This window comes from Marmota monax, unplaced genomic scaffold (genome assembly GCF_021218885.2).
Source record: "Marmota monax isolate L192 unplaced genomic scaffold, Marmota_monax_Labrador192_F-V1.1 WCK01_AAM20220418_F8-fsc00090, whole genome shotgun sequence".
NCBI classification, from domain to species: domain Eukaryota; kingdom Metazoa; phylum Chordata; class Mammalia; order Rodentia; family Sciuridae; genus Marmota; species Marmota monax.
Window position 1 is genome coordinate 5,222,262 of NW_026695219.1, and position 22,255 is coordinate 5,244,516.

At 32.4% G+C, this 22,255-nt stretch overlaps 1 protein-coding gene across 10 annotated transcripts in view; it reads right to left on the reverse strand.

Moving 5' to 3' along the window:
* The window catches only part of Akt3 (AKT serine/threonine kinase 3), a 273,567-nt gene that overhangs the window by 167,793 nt on the left and 83,519 nt on the right, over positions 1–22,255 (reverse strand). For 5 of the 10 annotated variants that reach the window (XM_058575176.1, XM_058575180.1, XM_058575177.1 and 2 more), the window contains one exon: positions 15,367–15,554. The exons of the other annotated variants lie outside the window; for them this stretch is intronic. The gene's annotated coding sequence lies outside the window, so the exon portion shown is untranslated. Of the gene's footprint in view, positions 1–15,366; positions 15,555–22,255 lie in introns of those variants that run through there. 10 annotated transcript variants of the gene reach the window in all.

Here is a 22,255-nt window from a genome sequence, read left to right on the forward strand (position 1 = left end):
CAGGCTTCACCCATAAGAGACCTCTTCTCAGTAACATTGAGAGAACAGTGTAGTAGTATTCTCACCTCACAGAGCCACACTGAGGTGCTGAGACGCAGAAAACAGCTAGTATATGGCACAATTGAGATTTGAGTGGAGAGCTATTTAAACCAATAAAATCCTCCTCTACTACTCTGTTCGAATTTTCAAAATTAAGTGATATTGTACAGTGTTTAAGAGCTCAAACTCTGAAGCTAAACCTCTGAGGTTCAAATGTCAATTCTGTACTCACTACTTACTGAGTGACAGACAAGGCATGTCACTTAATATCTCTGCACCTCAAATTCCTCTTCTGAAAAATGGAAATACTAATTAAATTAGTTTTATAAAGCACATACAATAATGTCTGGCTCATAGTAAGCAACTACATAAACATTCATTAACTGAATAAAACATCTTATAGTAAAGTGAAGGAAAACGATCAAAAGACAGTGAGTCAGGCACAATGGTGAATGCCTGTGATCCCAGCAGCTCAGGAGGCAGGGGATCACCAGTTCCAAGCCAGCCTCAGCAACTTAGCAAGGCCCTAAGCAACTCAGAGAGACAATGATTTTACATAAAAAAGGGCTGGGGATGCAGCTCAGTGGTTAAGTGCCTCTGGGTTTAATCCTTGGTACTAAAAAAGTGAGAGCCTAATATGAACAATTCATAAGACTAAAAGTAAATTAAGTTTTTAAAATAAAATGGAAATTGCCTAATTATCGGTGTCCTACATTAGTTGAGCAAAGTAGGGGCTGGTTTGGGGTGGATAAAATTTCAATTTTTGTATTCACCTTCCTTAAGTCCTGTCATCCCCATTACTGATAATAATGAATTGCATATCATTTATGCTTATCTCACTGAAATCTCTAGTTAAAAACTGACAATACTATCATAGAAATCCTCTTTCTTAATTTAATATCAAGTATCTCTGGGGTGAGGGAGTTAAAAAACCCTTCACTGAATTTACTACTAAATATTTCAATGTTTCTTTCAAATTATCTCATAAGAAGTTTACTACATAAAAAAAGAAAAAGAAAAGAACACGTTTCATTGTTTTGACATCAGGCCTTTCCCACTCTTCCTTTTTACTGCACAAGTTAATCATTTCATCTCAAATACTCTGAATTATAAGTCACACATTAAAAGTGGTTTAGGAACAATAATATATTTCAACTTCCAATACCCAATAAATTATTCTTGATTTATATTTTATTATTTCTATTTATACTGTTGCTGTTTGCCTCTGACTGAACCCAGAAGCACTTTATCCCTGAACCACAATCCATCCCTTTTTGTTTTTTGAGACAGGGCCTTGCTTGCTAAGTTGCCCAGGTAGACTTGTGATCCTCCTGCCTCAACCTCCCATGTTGCTGAAATTACAGACATGCTCCACCACATCCAGCTTTATTTATACTTTAAAGATGTGCTCATGCTTAAGTATACAAAAACTGAAGGATATGTATGCTTTCACTGACTGCTGCTATATATTACTAAAGTATTGCTGTAAATAATTCTGAATATTAAGGAGTTTTATAAGTGTTGATTACCCAAATAAAATATCTTAATTTTCTCAGGTTATTTTCCTATTTTCTTTGTAATGTTGCAATTTGTAACCTGTCATCTGTTATCACTTTCTAAGAACTATGCTTAAAACTTCTCACCAATTGAAGTATACAGATACATTAAATATTTTTAAAACAACAGAACAAATCAAAGAAATGAAGCCACAAATCAAACACTATTCAGTTACTCAAACAAGCCCATTCTTCTCCCCTAAACAAGCTTACAAATCAGATAAATACCAGAGAAGCTGCTGTTCAATGTTAAAAATGAATTTACTTACCTTGGCCCTCTGAGGGCAGTATTACCTAAGACACAGCCAGAATTTTCAGAAAAATAATCTTTACCTACCATTCTAATACAAACTTTTTTTAAAATTAAATGGTTATAATTTGCTCATTTTACTTAAATTTTACGTCTTCATCATTATCTGTATCTCTGTGACTTTAAAAGGAAATTTTCTTAAAAGCATGACATCATGAAAGAAAATACCTTGAAGTCTCATATCATGGAAGTCATTCAAAATGCAATAATATAAAAAGTTATACAAATGATTCTGCATTATGTAAATTAAATTCCTTCAAGTAACATTCTCTGTAGACAATTTGTTTTTTTTTTTAATGTGGGACATAAGAATATGCAATCATTCAGTAAAGATATAGTAATTTCAAAGAGATTATATTTAGTTGCAAAATTTCTTCTTAAAAGTAGCCCAGAGCCAATCAGCTCATTTGTTACAAAATCATTCATTTATAAATAAAAGATAATACAAAGGTCAAACTGACCTCGTAGAGGAAAAGAACCCACTTTTGTTCATAACTGATTCTGAAAAGTGTAAAAAATATTTACATGGCATAAGAATTATCAATTTACTTTACAGAATCTATGTCAATGCACATTGGGTATTCTTTTTTATTAAGACATTACCTATTTTCAAAAAGTAGGAAAAAAGTTTTCTACAATTCACTTTCACTTATTAAAGACTTTTGCAAAACACTAAATAACCCTTGAATAATTCAGTTGTGTGACAGACCTTTAAGAACATAAAGAGTCCTAATTTTCATGTCAAAGTTTTATAAGTGTTGATTATCCAAGCCTAAACTTCCCACCACTAACCCTACAAACAAAACAAAAATGAACAAAAATCTAGCCTAAAGAAACTGACCCACTGAAGAGAGAAAAATTGCAAATAGGTAAACAAAAAATTTACTTTCACAGGGCAGATCACTTGATACATGGCCTCCATTTAGTGGAAATGTACTTTCATTTGGATACTTTTTAGAAAAGTCTTTGCTTCTGTAACTTAAGGTATAAGTTTCCACTCAGGATCTATGTCATTATTTAGCATAACTTGAGTAAATGAGATTTTAAATTTTATAGTATTAGTTAAGCAATTTTATACTTCTTAAAGTCTAAAATACTGTGAATATTTAAAGATCAAAGGAAAAAATTAAAATTAAATTCCAAATCTTTTTTTATTGAAACAAAAAGTAGATGAACTATCTTAACAAAGTCAGATGAACACAGAGCAAAAGAAGGGAAAGAAGGTCATTTTATATTGTTTTCTATAATAAATATATGTATACTTAAGTCTAAATATCTCTTCAGAAAGATGCCAGGAAACAACAGCTGCTGTTCCACCAGCTTTCACTTAAAAGTATAAAATTATGAACTTTGATACTGTGGTTCCAGTCTCAAACAAATAAGTGACATACTTGGCCAAAAAAATACATGAACTTCACGGTTTATGCCTTTCCCGCCTTTATATCTTGATCATGGTCTGTTCTAAAGAGTGCTACCAAGTTTACTAACAACTTTAATCAGATTTCTTGAAACTAAAACACATTAAAAATTTAAGCCAAAACATTTCACAAGATGCCTTAAAGAATATGTCAGACAGCGAAATACTCCTCTGTTTTCAACATACTGGCCAATATTTTTAAAATTACTATTCATGCAGGATTTTTCTAAGCAAAATTCAAATACATGTATATACCATTAAACAAAAAAGTTCTTAGAGGTTTCTTTTGTTGTTGTTGTTGTTCTGAAAATATATTAAGAACAGTTTCATTGATTTTTGAAAATGTCCTCAGTATTTTTAAATAGTTTCATCCTCATCTGTGACAGAAGTCTACAAGCTTCAGAATATTCCCACTTTGTTACCTAAGTTGTTTTTGGTAAACACATCATCATTCTTTTTTTAATATTAGACCATAACTATTATCTCTGTGTGAATATTGGTATCAATCACATGTGCCGTTAAACATTAAAACTATCCTTAAATGAAACTAACACTGCACTCAAAGTGAGGTGTATTTTTCCAGTATAAGTAATTAATTCTTTAAAGATAGAACTTCTTAGGCACCACACCAGCCTGTGAACCATTCTTAGATACTGAATTACGCGCAGTTTTCCCAGGTACAACATCCCTTGAACTTGCCATTCAAAATTACGGAGTAATATTTAGTAGAGGGAATGCTTGACAGAAACAATGTTAAAAGAAAGACCTTAAAGAACCACCACCTACATCTGTGTAAGAATTAATCATACTCTACCGAATTTACAGTCTCAGGCCAACCAAAGTCATTTCCCCTTTATTCCTCAAAAAAAAAAAAAAAAAAACGCTCTCCTATTCCAGCATTTTCATCCCTACAGAAGAAGCCTGATCTGTTTCTCCATCTGCAAAATAAAGAGTCCTGACAATCAAATAATGCTTTAAAATGCCACAAGAACATGAGACATTATTTTTGTTATGTGTTCACTATAATCATTACATTTTTAAACCACAATGTGTTCTAAAGGCTTACTTTAAAAAAATAATTACACCCCAAACAGTTTAAATATTGGCACAACAGAGAAAATGCAGCTCCAAAACAATTTGAGATGAATATTGATTTAAAAGGACTAACACAATTCTTTAAAAACCTTGTATACTGTCTTTAAGTAAAATAATGATTTTATAGGACAAAATATTAAAGTATCATCAGTGAATAACCACTCACACCACACCTCCAAAATACTTATATTCAACAGTTTTCTCCATATACTGTTAAGTAATTGCCTGTCCTACAGATTTATGGAATAACCATTGTTAAGTCCCTAAATATAAGATTCAAAAATAAAAACAAACAAACAAAAAAACCCCAAAACCTTGCAGCTGTGATCATTCTTTTAAATGGCCTCTAGAACTTTGTTTGTTCACATTGTAACAGTGAGAGCATGGTATAAATACTCCAAATACAATAGTTACAGACCTCTAGATTTGTACTAACACCTAACAAAAATGAAATATTAACAGCTACACCAAATTTGCTTCAGATATTCCAAATATATTATCTCATTTAGTACCTCAAGATCCTTCAATAGCAGTTATTGCTCCCTCTTTTCATAGAAGAAGAAATCCATGCACAAATAATTTTAAGGGACTTTCATAAGTTTGCTCATTTAAGTTAAGTCATGCTTAAATATGGTCTACGTTACTTCAAAGACAATGTCTTTAATATTTCAATTACCTTACTATATATACTTGCCTGCACTACTGAAATTTGGCAAATGGCTCTGAAGAAATGAGAAATATGACTAATTAAAGTAGAGACAGACAAGTTTGCATTACAGAATCTTGCCTTTGTCAGATATTCATTAACATCCTTACCACAAACTAACCTAGAAGATGCATGTTGCTTATCCCAAGCTTAGCAGGGATATCAGTACTGACTCTGAAACTACTAAATATATGTATGTAATTCTACATTCAAAGATATGGGCATATCCATAGCCTTTCAAAAGCAAGGACAAAAATAAATACATAAGGCAAAGGAGAGGTCCAGTGTAGTGGATGATTCTGTATGCCTTTTCAGCAAAGGAAGATTAGAGTCATGGAGGAAAAACTGACAGTGAGAGAAAAACTGACAGTGAGAGAAAACAGTTTTTCTAGATAGATCAGAATATTTCTTTATGAAAAGTAAAAACTAATGTGCTCAGGAAAACATTACTCTGGATGCAATGCTTTGGACATTTTTGCTTATTAATCATGAAAAAATTATGAAAGTATGAGTTTACCAAAAATCAAAGTAAATAATCTTTAATTATCTACATATCTTTTTGGTAATATCAATCCAAATGGGGGGGGGAGGAATTGAGAAAAAGAACAGTGACATGAGACATAAAAATCAGGGCTTCCCTTTTTGTTTTCTAGTTGTTTCATTCATATTGTGACTGGTTTTGAAATTTTACAAAATTTGAGTGTTCTAGAATGTATCTGAAAAATTCAACCTAACAGCACTGTTTCTTCTCAATTTTTTAAGGCCAAAGTGATAAAACAGACATTTAAGTAAATATATTTGCTTCTACCTACATATAAATGTTATTACAGCATTTAAAAGAATTCCAGATAAATAAAATTTCTAATACCTAATGATAAATATGGATCAGAGGGAAACATATAACCAACTTATCAAAGCCTAATGAAAACACAGGTCTGTCATTTATAGAATCAAGGACAACCAAGAAAAAAATATTAACCAAACAGGCCAGGTTATTATATAACTCTTTCACAACTAGAAATATCTAAATTCAAAGCATTATGGAATTACTCAATAAAATAAATTTGGTACTAACTCACCCCTAGTGGCAGGCTATAAAATAAATCCATTCTTAATAGTTAAAATACTGACTAGTGTTAAACTGTTAATGTATGCATTAAGAGCATAGCAATTCAACTGACTGATTACTTAATCAAAAGCTCCTGTTATCTGTTACCAGTTCACTCCTAAAGTTAACCAAATGGGCTAGCTACCATCTATATGGAGAAATAAGAAAGTTTGTATTGACATTTAAAGAAGTTGCTTTCTAAAACTAGACATGAATAAGAGAAGGAAGAGGAAGTATTAAACCCCTAAACTAATTAACGAAAAAAGGGGAGGGGGATCCAGGAAAACAATGATAATTAGTATGTACCCTTGGTTAACCAAATCCACACATACATTCATTCTGTATATGCACAAACATCAGCAGCATCATAAACCGTCTCAAGTTCTAGCCATTATTCAGTTCGACATCTGCACATGTTTATGCGTCTCTCCAAACAACCTCTTGAACACCCTGCTGGAGCTGTCATTTTTTTCTTCTCCCTATCTGGCAGATGGCAAGTCAACAATCGGCATCAACAGCAGCCGAATATCTCCCCCTCCATCCGACCCCCCTAAACAGACACAATAATAACTTCTTTGTGCTTCCCTACAATGCAGCTGCTTAAACCATTTCGCTACAAGGCTGCTTTGCCTTAATAAAAAAAAAAAAAAATCCCTTCTGTCAAGTCTAAAAAGCAGCATAATGTTAAGCAAGCTAAAGCCACAGCACAGCTGCAAACGGGCAGACACATTGACAGCTCCTCCCTTAACAAAGCCCTGTGAATTGAAGGGGGTTCATCTGAGGCTCACACAGTAATTAGTATAAAAAAGTCCGACAGCCTCTATTATGCTAAGGGGAAAAAAAAAAAAAAACTGGACAGAACTGGGCTGCTGTTTTGCGTCAAGAGTTCTGCTGCAGAGTAGATAAATCATGTTGGGTTTTTTCCTCTCTTTTTAAAGACAGTAATAAGGAGGATGAGAGAAGCTAATTTGAAAACTTGGACACAGTAATTGTACCATATGGTGAGCATTTATCCTTTCTGAAATTCACGCTAACAGTCACTTACATGCACACTGCTTTGTTTTACAGTTGTTATTCTCTCTACCATATTCATAAAATGGATTTGAATATCTGATACTCAAGAGAAGTTGTGTGTAATTAGCAACAGAACTGCCTAGGTTTAATTTACCGGCCTTACACTGCAATCTAGTAAAACGCAAAACAAAATTAAACAATGTGTCCACTTCATAAAATGTTTTTTCCTTAACTCAATTTAAAAAAACTTATAAATATGGGTTCACTGGAGGGTTTCTAAGTATATTTTGAAAATTCAACCAATAAAGTATGGTTCTTGGTAAGATTTCTATAGACCAATTTCTAAGATACGATATCACCATGAGAAAGAAAATGACCTTTCATTAAGATCATCTGTTTTTAATGAAGCACATGTAACTCTGATTCAGACAGATAGATTAGATAGATAATAAATAAACTCAGAGGTAGCATAATTTTTGTGTAAGTATAGTAAAAATTTTTTCAAGGAATTGTGTCACTTATTAAAAAGCTATTAAGTAGTAGGTGCCAAACATTTGTGCTAGGCACAGAAAGTAAAATACAATATAGAAAAGTTTTCATATTTATTAAAAAATTTAAACATAAACTGACAATATTGTTTGTCTACTTCAAAAATCCTATAAAAATCTGCCTACTCTTGGGAAAAAGACTTAAATAGTATTAATGCATTATTTATCAAGGCCCAATATATATTCAAAATAATACTTTTTCTTACATAAAAACATAGGAAAAATAAGATTAATCTAAACAGAAGTAATTTCATTTTAATACTAGTTGTATGTTCCTTGAGATAAAAATAATGTTGTATTTCCCAACATAAACTATGTTCTAAACTCTGACACTCAATTAGAACTCATAGCAACCCCTTCATACTAAGTAGAATAAAAGCAGTGATCTGAATTACTACAATTCACTTGTGAAGGTACTGTTCTGATTTAATATTTTTTGGATATTAAAAGTAAAATATTGTAAGAAATTTTTATGTTAGTCCAGAAATCAGGGTTCCCTGATGTAATCTGTGCTTTTAAAATACACATACTGATGGATAGTAATTTCCCAATACTCCTTTGTAAGATTGTGGCCCCACAGAGGAAATTAAACATAAACACACTCAGAAGAAACAAGGAATCATCTACAAGAGCCACTGGTCATGTTTTATAATAAATATCTATTTTGGCTTAAAAAATATATAACTTGTCACTACCCCCTATGGATACAGTAGCTTTCCTTAATGATACTAGTACTGTGTCACAAAATCAATTTACCTTAGAGAAAAATATTTCAATTATGTGACAGTTTACTAAACATTTTCAAATATTAATGGGCCTTAAAAGCTCTTAACACTGGATCAGGACTGGTTTGACACATGCAGATGTTTTGTTTGGGAAATATTTGACCAGCAACACATGCTAGTTCTGTATACTTCAAACTAGGTGAACACTACTGTATTGACAAGGTCATGACACTGGTGTTAAAAAAGGGATAAATCTACACAGAGGATAAAATAATTCCTTTTCTAAAAATTGCAAATATCATATAATAACTATTCTGGATAATTAAATGAGAAAATATAACATTTTTATAAAAATAGGTTAAAAATATGACCAATGGCACTCCTAATATATTTGTAAGCTGAAACCTCCATTTAGTTATAATACTTAAGATGAATATAAGATCTGAAACTATACTTGAATAATGATAGGCTCGACTTCTGAAAAGCAGTTGTTACAGCATCTGGTCAATAGATTTTCTTAGTTAAACCTATCAATTTCTAAACTATTTGAAACCATTTTGTATTGTGTTAATGACATAAGTACAAAATTATTTGTTCATAGTGATAAATTAAGAATATTTTAAAAGCTTCTTCTACTAAGAAGTATTTGCCAAGAGGATAAATATTTTTAAAAATGCCTTCTTCAGGTACTCATAACTCTCACATCCTTTCCCTGGGGGGAGAACTAAATTGAGGACAATCAAATTAAGAAAATGCTCAAAACTTAGCATTATAAAACCCAGTGATACTAGGTGTGGTAAGCATTCTCTTTGATTTAACTATAATGTATCTTTTAAGAGCTCATATATGTCACAAAAGTAACGAGTTGATGATTTCTTGTTAAATATCAGTAACTGAAGACCTCAAAAGAAATTCAAGGAGTACCAAACACAATCTTCAAAGATTGTAACATACCACCAAGAAAATAATGTGGTAGTCTACTGACATACTAACAATGATGGCAAACCCTGATCCAAAAATGAGATGCAAAAAAAACTAGCATATTCATATGGGATTACTCAGTGAAATTCAAGTAACATCAGTGTATAACAAACTTTCCATTTCTATAATAAAAGCAAATCAAGCAGTAAGAATACCTATTACAGAATTTCAAATTGAGAGGATTAAGAATTTAGAAAAGGAATGACTACTTAATATAAGAATGACTGTATAAACAATGAGGAGAGATCAAATCTAGAATGGTATTCAGATGCAGGACTATCTATGATATAACCCTGAAACCTGTCTTTAACCTTAGTGCTCTATTGGAGTTCTTACAGTTACGAGAGGGAAAAAAATCCATTGAAACTAATAATAATGATGGGTTATATATAATAAAGGGGGTTACTTATTGTAAGAATACAAACATTTCATCCAAGGAAAGGAGCTGTACAGGTACACCTTGTGCAAGTCAGATCTGGAAAGTGATGGAACCACACTGCTTTGTCTTGCTCAGACATTCTAGGAGGTCTATTGTTTTGCCTCTGTCTCGTCTCTCCCATCTTCACCCCTCTCATCCTAGATTGATCCATCACCCTCAGCCAGTGTGCTGCATTTTCCACACTCTACCCATCAGTGCCTCAGCTTACTCAAAGGTGTTGTTCCCTCAGCTTGCCTAGCAATTATTGAAGTTCTACCTCTGACAGTGTTATGGCTTCAATTCATCTCTTAGCTGCTTTTATATTTTTACCTCCTCAATTCCTTCCTAGAGTTCTTGGGTCAAATATACACCAATTGGCTTGACAAGGGGCAGAAATGTCTACTCCAAACAATAGGAGGGGTGGGCAGACTGGCTTCGCTTAAGGAGGGAATCACTGGCATCACTAGTATACTCAGCTGGTGAGTGGGTGGGGGAGGGCAGGTAGGAAAGAAGAGAGATATTAAACAAGTTTCTAGTTTACTGAATTACTCTTAACAGTTGGAAAAATTACTTGAGGTTTTAAAGAATCAATCACTAAATGTGTTAAGAAAATTAAAAACTTACCTAAAACCTGATTTTTTGTTTGTTTGACCACTTAACAAAGACAATAAGGAAACCAGGCAGGAGTCATTTGAGTATGCTGTTTACTTTTAGTACATAACATATTTTTATACTATTGAATAGTTTTCATATATTCAAGAAATTAACAAATTATGTGGCAAAGGATACAAGTTACCTCCATATAATTTCAATTTGTTTTACAAACCTTTAGTTACTAATTTACACATTTGTCAGAATCCTGTCTAGTTGTTTTGAAATTGTGTGTCAGGTTTTTAATTTTCAAGGACTAGGTAATATTGAAAAACAAGAAGTGCTGGCAACTGCATGTGAAAGATAGTTAAGAGAGTTAAGGCTCCAAATGTTTATTTACTTTGTATACTTTGGTTTACCATTTACTTTGCCAGAGATTGAAAATTTAGCTGATTCCAGAAAAGTATTAATACAAAAGGTAGTTAATTCCTTCATAAGATATTAGTTGTAAAAGCACTACATAATAGGTTAAAATAATGGCTTCTCTTCAGCAGAGAATAAGGAGAAAATGTTTAGCTCAAGAGTTTCAAAGCTAGAAGTATCTGATGAAAGAAGAGAGATAATATTCCTATTATTTATTGAATGCCCATATTTTAAAGATATTGTAAATAAATTTCAGTTTTGGGTGACAGATTGTACTAAATTGCTACTTAGACCACTAAGATTCTACGCTATTATGGGTTTACAATATTTTTAGGAAACATTTAGATTTAGAGCTAAATTTAGAGCTGTCAAGAGACATACTACCTATGAACCAGTTCCTTTTACTTCAAGTCCAGTGCTGCTCCAACTAATTTATATAATAAAGCATGCACTCTCAAATCTGGAATCTCAAATCTTTAGTAGTATTTCTATTTTTTAAAAAATTATAAATTAGAATTCATTTGTTCTGAACATATAACAGATATGTGAGCCTCTATACTATTCAAACTTGAGTCAACATAGGATAAAGCTCCAGTATCATTTTTTACACTGAGATGCCATGTACAAGAAGAAAGAGGAACTTTCCCCTTCAATTACAGGTTGCATTTTCATCACTAATGATACCCCTGGCTCAACTGAGATGATCTCTTACTACTTGGTTTTAAGAGAATTTCATCGGTAGCTAAATCAGCTATGATACAAAAATCCACGTCTCCTAGTCACTGCCACAGTGCATACAACTTGGGATGCCAGTAATACTAAGTCAATGAATGCACATATTCCTTTTGATCATTTACATGGAAAATGAAAATTTAAAACATTGTGTCAAATAATATACTTTAAATTTCTAGCTAATATTCTTTATTTTAAAGCTTTTTTTAAAAACCTGTTTAAACCACATTTTACTTATGTATTATATCCAATTTGAGACTCAAAAAGTTAAATTTTATCTAATACAAATATAAAAAGTGTTAGTAATGTTAATTGATAAGGTTTTCCTTTTTAAATATTCTATCCAATATTTCTTCTTTAAATATTTTTAGTTGTAGATGGACATGGATATCTTTATTTTATTTATTTGTATATGGTGCTGAAAATCGAACTCAGTGCCTCACACATGCCAGGCAAATGCTCTACCACTGAGCCAAAATATCCAATATTTCACATATCCAAAACAAGGTAATTTTCGCCTATATTTAGGTATTGTAAAAATACTATACACTAAATTTTTATATACATAAACAGTAATAATACAGCTATTTTCATGTACATGAGAGAATGACTCAACCAGGCATGGTGGCACATTTCTATAATCCCAGCAGTTTAGGAGGCTGAGACAGGAGGATCAAAAGTTCAAAGCAAGCCTCAGCAACTTAGTGACCCTAAGCAACTCAGTGAGACCCTATCTCTAAATAAAATATAAAAAGGGGGCTGGGGATGTGATTCAGTGATTAGGCACCCCTGAGTTCAATCCCCAGTACCAAAAAGAGAAAGAGAGAGAGAGAGAGATAATGGCTCATTAGAGAAATTTTTCAAGTAAGGAATCTAAATTCCAGCACATGAGATATATAGGTTTGCAACATTGTTCATTCAAATACTATTACCTTTCTCCGAATACCATGTATGTCAAGATAATTACTGCAATAAACAAAAAATACACTAGCAAAATGATAAGGAATGTGGCAAAATTCCTTTTTAAAAAGATTAATAGTGTTTGCAGGGTGCAGTGGCACACACCTGTAAGCCCAGTGACTAGGGAAGCTGGCACAGAAAGATCACAAGTTTAAGGCCAGCCTCAGCAATTTAGCGAGACCCAAAAATAAAAAGGTCTGGGGATGTGGTTCAATGGGTAAGTGTCCCTGGGTTCAATCCCTTGTATCAAAAAAATAAAAAGCCAAAAACAGAAAAACAAACAAAAACAAATAGCGTTTAAAATCCTATTCAATTCCCAGAGACTGGATTTTCTTACTCTATAATGTTCCCTAACTCCTCCAACTCCCAAGGATTGCTCTCATTTGTTTACACTGTAACTATCCAATATCTCTAAGGGCTTTTGTATCATTTCCCCACCACAATATTTCGAGTTATTTTCATTATCCTTTATTCATCTTTCATTGAATTCAACATGGACTCCTCCGCCAAATGGAGTCACACCCAATTTCTCATTCCCCAGATAACTGTTTTCCTGACTCCCAATTTCTAAAAAATGAGAATAAATTTTGAATGAATTATACACTCTAACCAACACTGAATTTGATGAAGGTAACGTTGACCATTGAAAGAGATAAATCATGAGATTTTAGTGGATGAACCCATAGTTCATGTAAATGTTCCATTTTAGTGGGTGTTTCTCCTCCAGGCAGTGATTCGGAGACCCAAATTTTGTCCTTCTAGAGGCTCTACCATCTTCTTGGTTTCATGATTGCCATCAGAAGACAAAAGACTAACAGGATTGAACATAGGAGATGTTTAAAAGTCAAGCCTGTAAGTGTCATAAATTAACTCTGTTCATATTTCAGTAGTCAGAACTCCATCTTAGGGCTACAACTAACTTCAAGGAAGCTAGGAAATACAGTCTAGATTTGTGCTAATGCAGGAATAGGGTAGAAGTGGTAAGTGCAAATGGATTTAGGGAACAACATATTGAACATCAATTCTAAGTACTTAAATAAATTCTTAATTAACTGCCTTGATGTTATGGAGAGACACATAAGTAAAAAGAAAAAAAAAGAAAGAAACCATACATCTAAAAGTGTTTAAAATGATAAATTTAATATGTATATTTAGCAAAACAGGAAGGAAGGGAAAGGGAGGGAAGAAAAGCAATCGCTGCTTCTAAATTTTTTAGTAAAGCTACATATAATAGTAAAAAGCATTTCACTATATAAAGTACTAAACCAAAGATAAGCTAGTGCCAAAATACACAAAAGACAAGTATAATCTTCATATGCTTTTCCATATATGTGATTTTTATCCTAAATAGGGTCTCGATCTGACTTGGCCTGGTCTAAAGATGTAAAGAAAAAAAAGACTTGATAATATCCCAATATTGCCTTATTTAAGAGTGAAACTAATTAAAGAGCTATTCTCAAATGAATATCTTTTAAAATTATAAAGTAGAACATTTTAAATAACTAAGGCTTAGTGCAATCTGGAGCCAATCAAAATGTTAAGCATCCTTCTTTTACTTTTTAATATCTTCCCAATTATTCCAACAATTTCCAAAGGTTCACAGTATATCTCTCACAAAATAAACATACAACAACCATTCTTTTTAAAGTACATGATACAATACATTCCACTGGTAAATAATGCTTCCAAATATTATAAATAATAGTGCTCTTACAATTCTTAAATTTTTACCTCAAGTGGAGAGAAGAAAATTAATAACCCTGGGAAATATACCATAGTACTAGAAGAAACAGATATTGATATAGCATTAGATAACGATTTTTGTTGCACCTAGACCAGGTAAATTGGAGGTAAGATTACCCTTCAGATAAATTCTTATAAAAGTACGCATTATAATTTTTAATTTTATATCAGACTTAAATGTCTATATATTGTATAATAAAAATCCCTAAAAGAGCTAAGCTTAAAACATTCCAAATAATTTGTAAACATATTTTGTATGTGAATACATTTTAATTATATAGTTGCTAAAATTTACATAGCATAAAAGGTCGTGGCATGTGTTATGTTACTTTCATGAACCAAATATTTAAAATTAAGAACAATTTATATATTTTGACACATCTTCTATATTAATGTTGCAAGTATTGGAGAGCAGGCTAAAACTTTTATATTATGCTTATATTTAAACTGGTTACTATTAAGAAAAAAAATTCAGAGAAAAAATTAAACACATTACAATAACAACAACTTAAATTTAGTTTGTAATATACAATCAAATTCCATTAAAGCAGATCATTCTAAATTTTATATCTAAAACATACTCTATACATGTTTGTGAGTAAAAACATACAAATAAGATACTAAGGAGAAAACAATTACCCAAATTTGCTTTACAAAAGGTAGTCTCTTTCATCACATAATTTCACCATTTTCAGTGACCACCACACCTAAAGAAAAAAGCACAAATAAAGAAGGCCCTGACACTAAGCATAGGAAATCAAGAAATTCTTTCAGACCAACAAGAATAAATTTGAAGCAGAACTACCCTGGATATTCCAATGACCTCACCAACTCCCACTAGAAAAGAGGGAAATTTTCTTTCTAAGAGGCAAAGAAATAATCTAAAGACTCAGGTTTTCAATAAAATATCAACTCAGAAAAAGAAATGTGAAAAATTATACCTCAAATACTGTATTTTATTATAAATGAGCAATATTAAAACAAATACCATGATAGATACCTTGTCTAGGAAGTAGTAATCTTTCTCAAGTAATGGAAGAAATAAGTCTGGGCACCCACTTCCAAGATTATCAAACTCACTTTTCATTCAGTGTTTGTTATTTTCAGTTAAAATGTTCATGGTGAAACTGTTGATATATATGTGTTCTCTCCTTTTTAAACACTTCAGTTTACAAGTAAAAAAAAAATCTGAAAAAAAAATTATAAAAATGACTACATGTTATTATGCTCAAAATAAAACATAAATATTTGCCCAGTACTTACTAGTTCCTTTATCAAGAAGTATTATTAAAAGAAGCTAAAAATTCAATTCCTCAATTCCAATATAATGAAAATAATGTTGGCTGGCAGAGGAGAGTGTTTTGAAGTGCTTTCTGAATACCTCAGTCTCACACTCAAATCAGGAGCATCTGTCCACCAACTGTCAAGATAATGTCTGCCTAGGAGTTTTCCTGAATTCATCACTATTCATAGATGCCTGTCACTACTTAAAAAAAAAAAAAAGAAAGAAAGAAAGAAAGACAGAAAAAAGAAAAGAAAACCATACTTTCAAAGCTATTTTCTTTTTCTATATGTCCTAAAATATGAATACAGAATTTATTACTGACAGCAGTCTGCTCCAAATCAACTGCCCCTCCTCCACCTCTATATCAGAAAACATCAATTTTTTTCTAGAAATTACATAGATCATTAACTAGCTGTAATACTTTTTACCTTATATTAGTACTGATTCAACAATGTGATCCCTATACTCAAAAGTACTATCCAGCCATCAACCTCTATGGAAAATGGCACAAAAAAGAGTGAAATTATTTTCACTGGCTGCTTTTTATGAAACATTACAAAATTCATGTAAAGTAGTGTCTCTTGAGAAACTTCATTTAAAATTGAATCCTACAAAATGTAGTATTTTTTACCTTATTTTCCAAGTCAAATATAACAATTCCATTTTATAACATAAAAATAATATCAAATTACTATACTTAGAAATCCTTTTCTGAGCCAATGTAACAATGCTGTGCAAGATAGGAACAGAAATTAGGGCCCTGGTTTCTGAAGTCCTCAAAGGCAAGTAAAGAAGTGAGAAAGCTGAGGATGTAGCTCAGTGGTAAAGTTCTTGCCTAGCATGCACAAGGCCCTGGGTTTGCACTGAAGAAAAGGAAAGAGCAGAGCTAAAACAGTATTAGGAAAAACAAAAATTAAAAAAAAAAATTAAGGTGAGGTTTCAGGAACAATTAAGACAATAGTAAGACTACCACTTTACTAAATGTGCAAATGTACTATTTTCTGCTTTACAAAGTAACAAATTCAGTTGGTTGAATCTTTCTTTTTAGTTTTTATAAACCTACATAAAGTAGAGAACTATTATGTAAGCAAATCAGTAATCAAGATAAAGAAAATCAGTAAGTTAGTTTCCAAAGATTTTTTTTCCAATACAAGAGGGATATTTTTCTATTCTGTAAAAATTATGGTATCTTAGTACTAATTACATTTTTGACAAAATTATATGTAACACCCTAAGAAACACATTAATTTCAAACACAAGAGAACAGGTCTTAAGTTTTAGTGAAAATATGACTTTACTAAAAGTACTTAAAGCAAATATACCCATCTTCCAGATGCCAACTCTAAACATTCTAATTGCACTTTTAACAAGCATTCCAGAGCATTCAAGTTAGATGGATTATAGTCTATACTTACTCAGGAACTGAATTTCCCCTGTGAGAAGAAACTAGAATTTTAAATTAAAATACATATTTTAAATTCCACAAAGATATGGCCAATAAACACTTAAAAGGTGCCAGAAGCAGGTGAATAAAAGTCAACTAATTGGCAAGGATGTGGGAAAAGGTGTACACTCATATAGTGCTGGTAGGACTGCAAATTGGTACAACCAATTTGGAAAGCAGTATGAAAATTGCTCAAGAAATGAGGAATGGAACCACCATTTGACCCAGTTATACCACTCCTAGGTATACATCCAAAGGAGTTAAAAATCAGCATTCTATAGTGCTGTAGCTACATCAAGGTTTATAGCAGCTCAATTCACAATCATTAAGCTATGGAACCAGCCTAGGTGACCTTCAAAAGATCAATGAATACAGAAAATGTGATGAGATATGTGTGTGTGTGTGTATATATATATATGTATATATATTTATCAATATATTATATATTACTATAATATATAAATATACATTTATATATTATATATTTTAAGACATTATATATTAATATATATTTATATATGTTATTTATAAATAACATATATTTATTTGTGTTATATATAAATAAATATATATTTATTCACACACACAATGGACTATTACTAAGCCATAAAAAAGAATGACTTTATGACTCTCACCAGTAAATGAATGGATCTGGAGACTATGATGCTAAGTGAAATAATCTAATCCCCCAAAACCAAAGGTCAAATGTTTTCTGACATGTGGATGCTAACACACAAGAAGTGGCGGGGAGGTAGTGGATAGAAGTTCAGTGGATTAGACAAAGGGGTATGAAGGGAAGGTGGGGGATAGGAACAGGAAAGACAGTGGAATGAATCTGACATAAGTTTCCTATATATACACATATGAATATATCATATAACTATATCATATAATTCATATCTCAACACTGTATACATCTAGAAGATGGGATCCTAATTAGAACAAGATATGCTCCATGTTTGTATAAATATGTCAATATGCACTGTACTGTCATATATAACTAAAAAGAACAAAAAAGTCAACTAGTATCCTAAGATATTTTAAAATAGAGAAGAAATCATGTACATAAGTAACAAAGCTAGCATAAGTACAATAACAAAAGTTCTGACAAGGTGATAGCAAAATTCCAGAAGAAGAGTTCAGAGACAATACTAATAAACTCCAGCAGAAATGTGGCTTATTGCACATCGAGATTTGTAAGAGTTCAGGGTGGAGACTTGAAATGGATATCAGCTCTTCAATGGCAACTAAAGAAATTAAACAACCCGCCTGTAATCCCAGCAGCTCGGGAGGCTGAGGCAAGAGGATCACGAGTTCAAAGCCAGCCTCAGCAATGGAGAGGTGCTATGCTACTCAGTGAGACACTGTTTCTAAATTAAATACAAAATAATTGGGGATGTGGCTCAGTGGTCAAGTGCCCCCAGTTCAATCCTTGCTACCTCCCCCACAAAAAAAAGAAGAAATTACATGTTTAAGAGATCAGGTATCTTTACCTTTCTTTTGAAATATACTATTTAAATATATTTAATGCTTCCAAAACACTGTGGCCATAAAAAATAAGTAAAAGTGGTAACTGGCATATATGATTTAGTTACATTAATGAAAAAGATATATGCCACGTATATGTGGCTAAAATCACAATTGATTCAAAGAAAATAATCAATACATACATGTGTGTGTGTATAAAAGAATCAATATTACAGTTTTCAAATAGTTAAAATACACACAGAAAGATGGTTATAAGTACTCATTCATCAGACACTTAGTGGAAGACCTGAAAAGCTACTGTCCCTTTTAAAAACCTTACTGCTCATCAAAACCAACAAGTATAGGGCAGGTTTGGTGTTGGACACATCCAACATTAATGTGTCTATTATGATGTAGGTACTAATGGTCTTTTCAAGTCTATTTTGATTGTTCTGTTGCTTGGACTCTATAACAGATCTTCAGTTTGATGAATCTGGAGTTCCAATGTGAGGCTAATCCCCTCTCCAATACAAAAGCCAAATGCATTTCAATTCTTTACAAAAGGTAAATAATAACAGATCAGGACTGATTATATATGTGCTAAAGGATACTCAAGTAAATTTAAGTGGCAGAAAATCTTCAGTCTGAAAAGTAAAGTGAGGTTAGTATCATTTGATCTACCTACTAAAAGTTAAATGATAAAATGAACTCAGTTTATTACATAGGCAAAAACCTAAAAATATAGCAAATATGGTCTTTAGTAATATCTAACTTCAGTTTCCATATAATAAAAACTTACAATAGTAATTTCTTAAAATAGCAGACATCAATTTTCCTGAAAAACTAGATTGTGGTTGCTCACTTTATTAATAAACATTCTCATTCTCAAGAGAAAGTTCTTAGCCAGAGGCATGGTGGCACACACCTAATCCCAGCAATTTGGGAAGCTGAAACAGAAGGATTGCAAGTTCAAAGCTAGCCTCAGCAACTGAGCAAGGCCCTAAACAACTTAGTGAGATCTTGTCTCAAAATAAAAACTAAAATGAAAGGGCTTGGATGTGGTCTAGTGGTTGAGTGCCACTGGGATTTAATCCCTGGTACAAAAAAAAAAGGAAGAAGGTAAGTAAGTTCTTTCTCTATGAATAAGCATTCAGTCCCATGGTCACAAAAATGTTGTCAAAATAATATAGAAAGGAATATGAACCAAGAGTATGAGATCGAAAATGGGCCAGAATGCCCAAATTAAGATTCAAATTTGTCTTCTTTTTTTTCTCAGAGCTCTTGAGAGGCAGGGACATTCTCATAGAAAGTCAGGTAAGGACTTGGTAGAGATCAGGACAAAAAAACAAAAAAGAACTCAGACACATGTCATCCTTCAACAATATCTAGCAATATAAAGTCAAAGGAAAGCAGACGTGATTCTATCAATCATGTCTGTTTAAGCAGCTGCATAAGTGGCCTAGTCAAGGCTCTCTTTCTGAGCAGAGCATAGAGATGTCAGCATGGTGATAAAACATGCCTCCTCAATTTTCAACAGATTCCTTCCACATCCTGAGGTTATCACAGAAAATGATCAATTCACAGCAATATAAATTTAAACATATTAACATTTAAAAGGAGCCCAAACCTACAGAATACTGAAGTCAAAGTCAAGACAAGGCAGCTAAACCTGACATCTGTTAAAGGAGGAAATACAAAGGGCAGATAAAGAACATTTAACCCTAGGGTCGGACAGCATAAATCAGCCTACAATACCAAAAGTTTATCAGAATAATGATAAGGATTCTTAATTGAAGCTTATAAGCCGAAATGTGCAAACTTGGAAAAACCTATTTTTTGAAACAACAATTTATAGGTACTTGGAACTCATACAACAAAATTTCATGTCCTCTGAGCCTACAAACAAAAAGAACCTCCACCTTTACAATTCAGAGTATTTCTATAAAACAATCAAAAAGAGAACCAAGATAATGAAACGTAACTATTTTATAAGCATCAAACTCAAAAAATTAATGGATTTGAGCTGATCTGAGTAAATAAGAAAGATAAGAAAGTTACATTACTGATTTGATGGTGAGCCACAGGGGGATATTGACATTTTATAAAGATTGACTTAACTACAGGAAACTCAGCTATGTCTCTAAAATAAGTGGAAAACTGCCATTCCAACAGCTTGAAATAAATGTTGTAATGCTGTGACATTAATAGCTTAAAAGAAACCACACACAACTTGAACACTGAATAATGATAATAAAATAACTTACTGTCTACATTAACATGACTTTTACTATTTCAGGAGACCTTGCCTTGGCAAATGGTTTGATTGTTCATTAGAGCAACTTCTGGAAATATCCATCAATCTTCAATGGTTCAAGATTCTCTGAATCTCTCACTCCCTAAGGAACTTGTATTGTGATCCTTACACACGCACACACAAACACATACATACACACACACTCCTACGTTGATCTACCTTAAACCAAACTTGGGTTCTCAGTATATACTGTTGGATTTCAAACATATAAAAATATATGCATACACAAATTATGAAGGAAATATAAGATATTAATAACTTTTCTTAATTACTCCAGTGAAAATCATCATTTTTAATACCAGAATAACAATTTACTTTCATCTACTGACCTCTTCCTAAGAGCATTAAATATTTATGTTTCAAAAATACCTTTGGACTATTTCTTTTTATAAGCATATAAATTTATATTAGGGTTAGAATTCAAGTACCGTAGTTTACTAAACTATACGTGCATGAACCAATTACTTTCCTATTCCTCAGGATCTTCATTTTTAATTTTAGGATTATAATAGCCTTCTTATAGAGCTGTTAAGAGGATAAAATAAAATTGGAAGACAATAAAATGTCTGATAAGCAATTATAACTTAACAATTTTTAGTTTCGTGCCCTAAACTTCATTCACCTATCACCTTCACATGTTTGTTATATCTATATGCCACCTTTATTATTTATTTACTATTCTTCTTTTATTTAGATATACAAAATTTTCCTGAATAAATTCAGCTTCATCTTAACAATTTCTCAATGATAGGCTGAAAATAAAAACAGAACTCTTACCCACAACCAGGCCAGAACCAGTCTAAGAAGTGAAACCATTAACTCTGTAGCAAAATCCCAGAAGAGTCTGGTCTGAGGCAGTGACTACCAGTTTTCCTAATTTTTGCTCCAGCTTCTATCTCAGGACCAACCAGAGACAAAGATGATGCTCCCTAAACTAATCACATAAAATGCCAAACTCCAGCTTCACCGTGACAAAAGCCAGAACATACCTGAAACCTTCTGTTTTTCATTCCTCTACCTGCCTTTTGAGTCTAAAAAAGAAGTGATGGTGACTAACTCCCTTGCTATGTAAGCTCTGAAAAAATTTTAGTCTTTGTTCTCATGTGAGTGGTCTGTGTTGATTTCCACACCAGAAGAGGACAGATCTGACAGGCTAGTCATATTCTTCCAATATATAAAAATAAACAACTGATAAAAATTTTAAGATGTCCCCTTCCATGTGCCATCTAAAATAATCCCAAATGTCACACTTTGGGAAATGCTGCATTTCACCTGGGTTATACACAAAAGTGTTGGCTGTCACTTGTAAGATTCTCAATTAAATCAGTCAACAATACAACCTCCTGGGGAGATAAAGGTCTTCTCTATTAATACTTCCA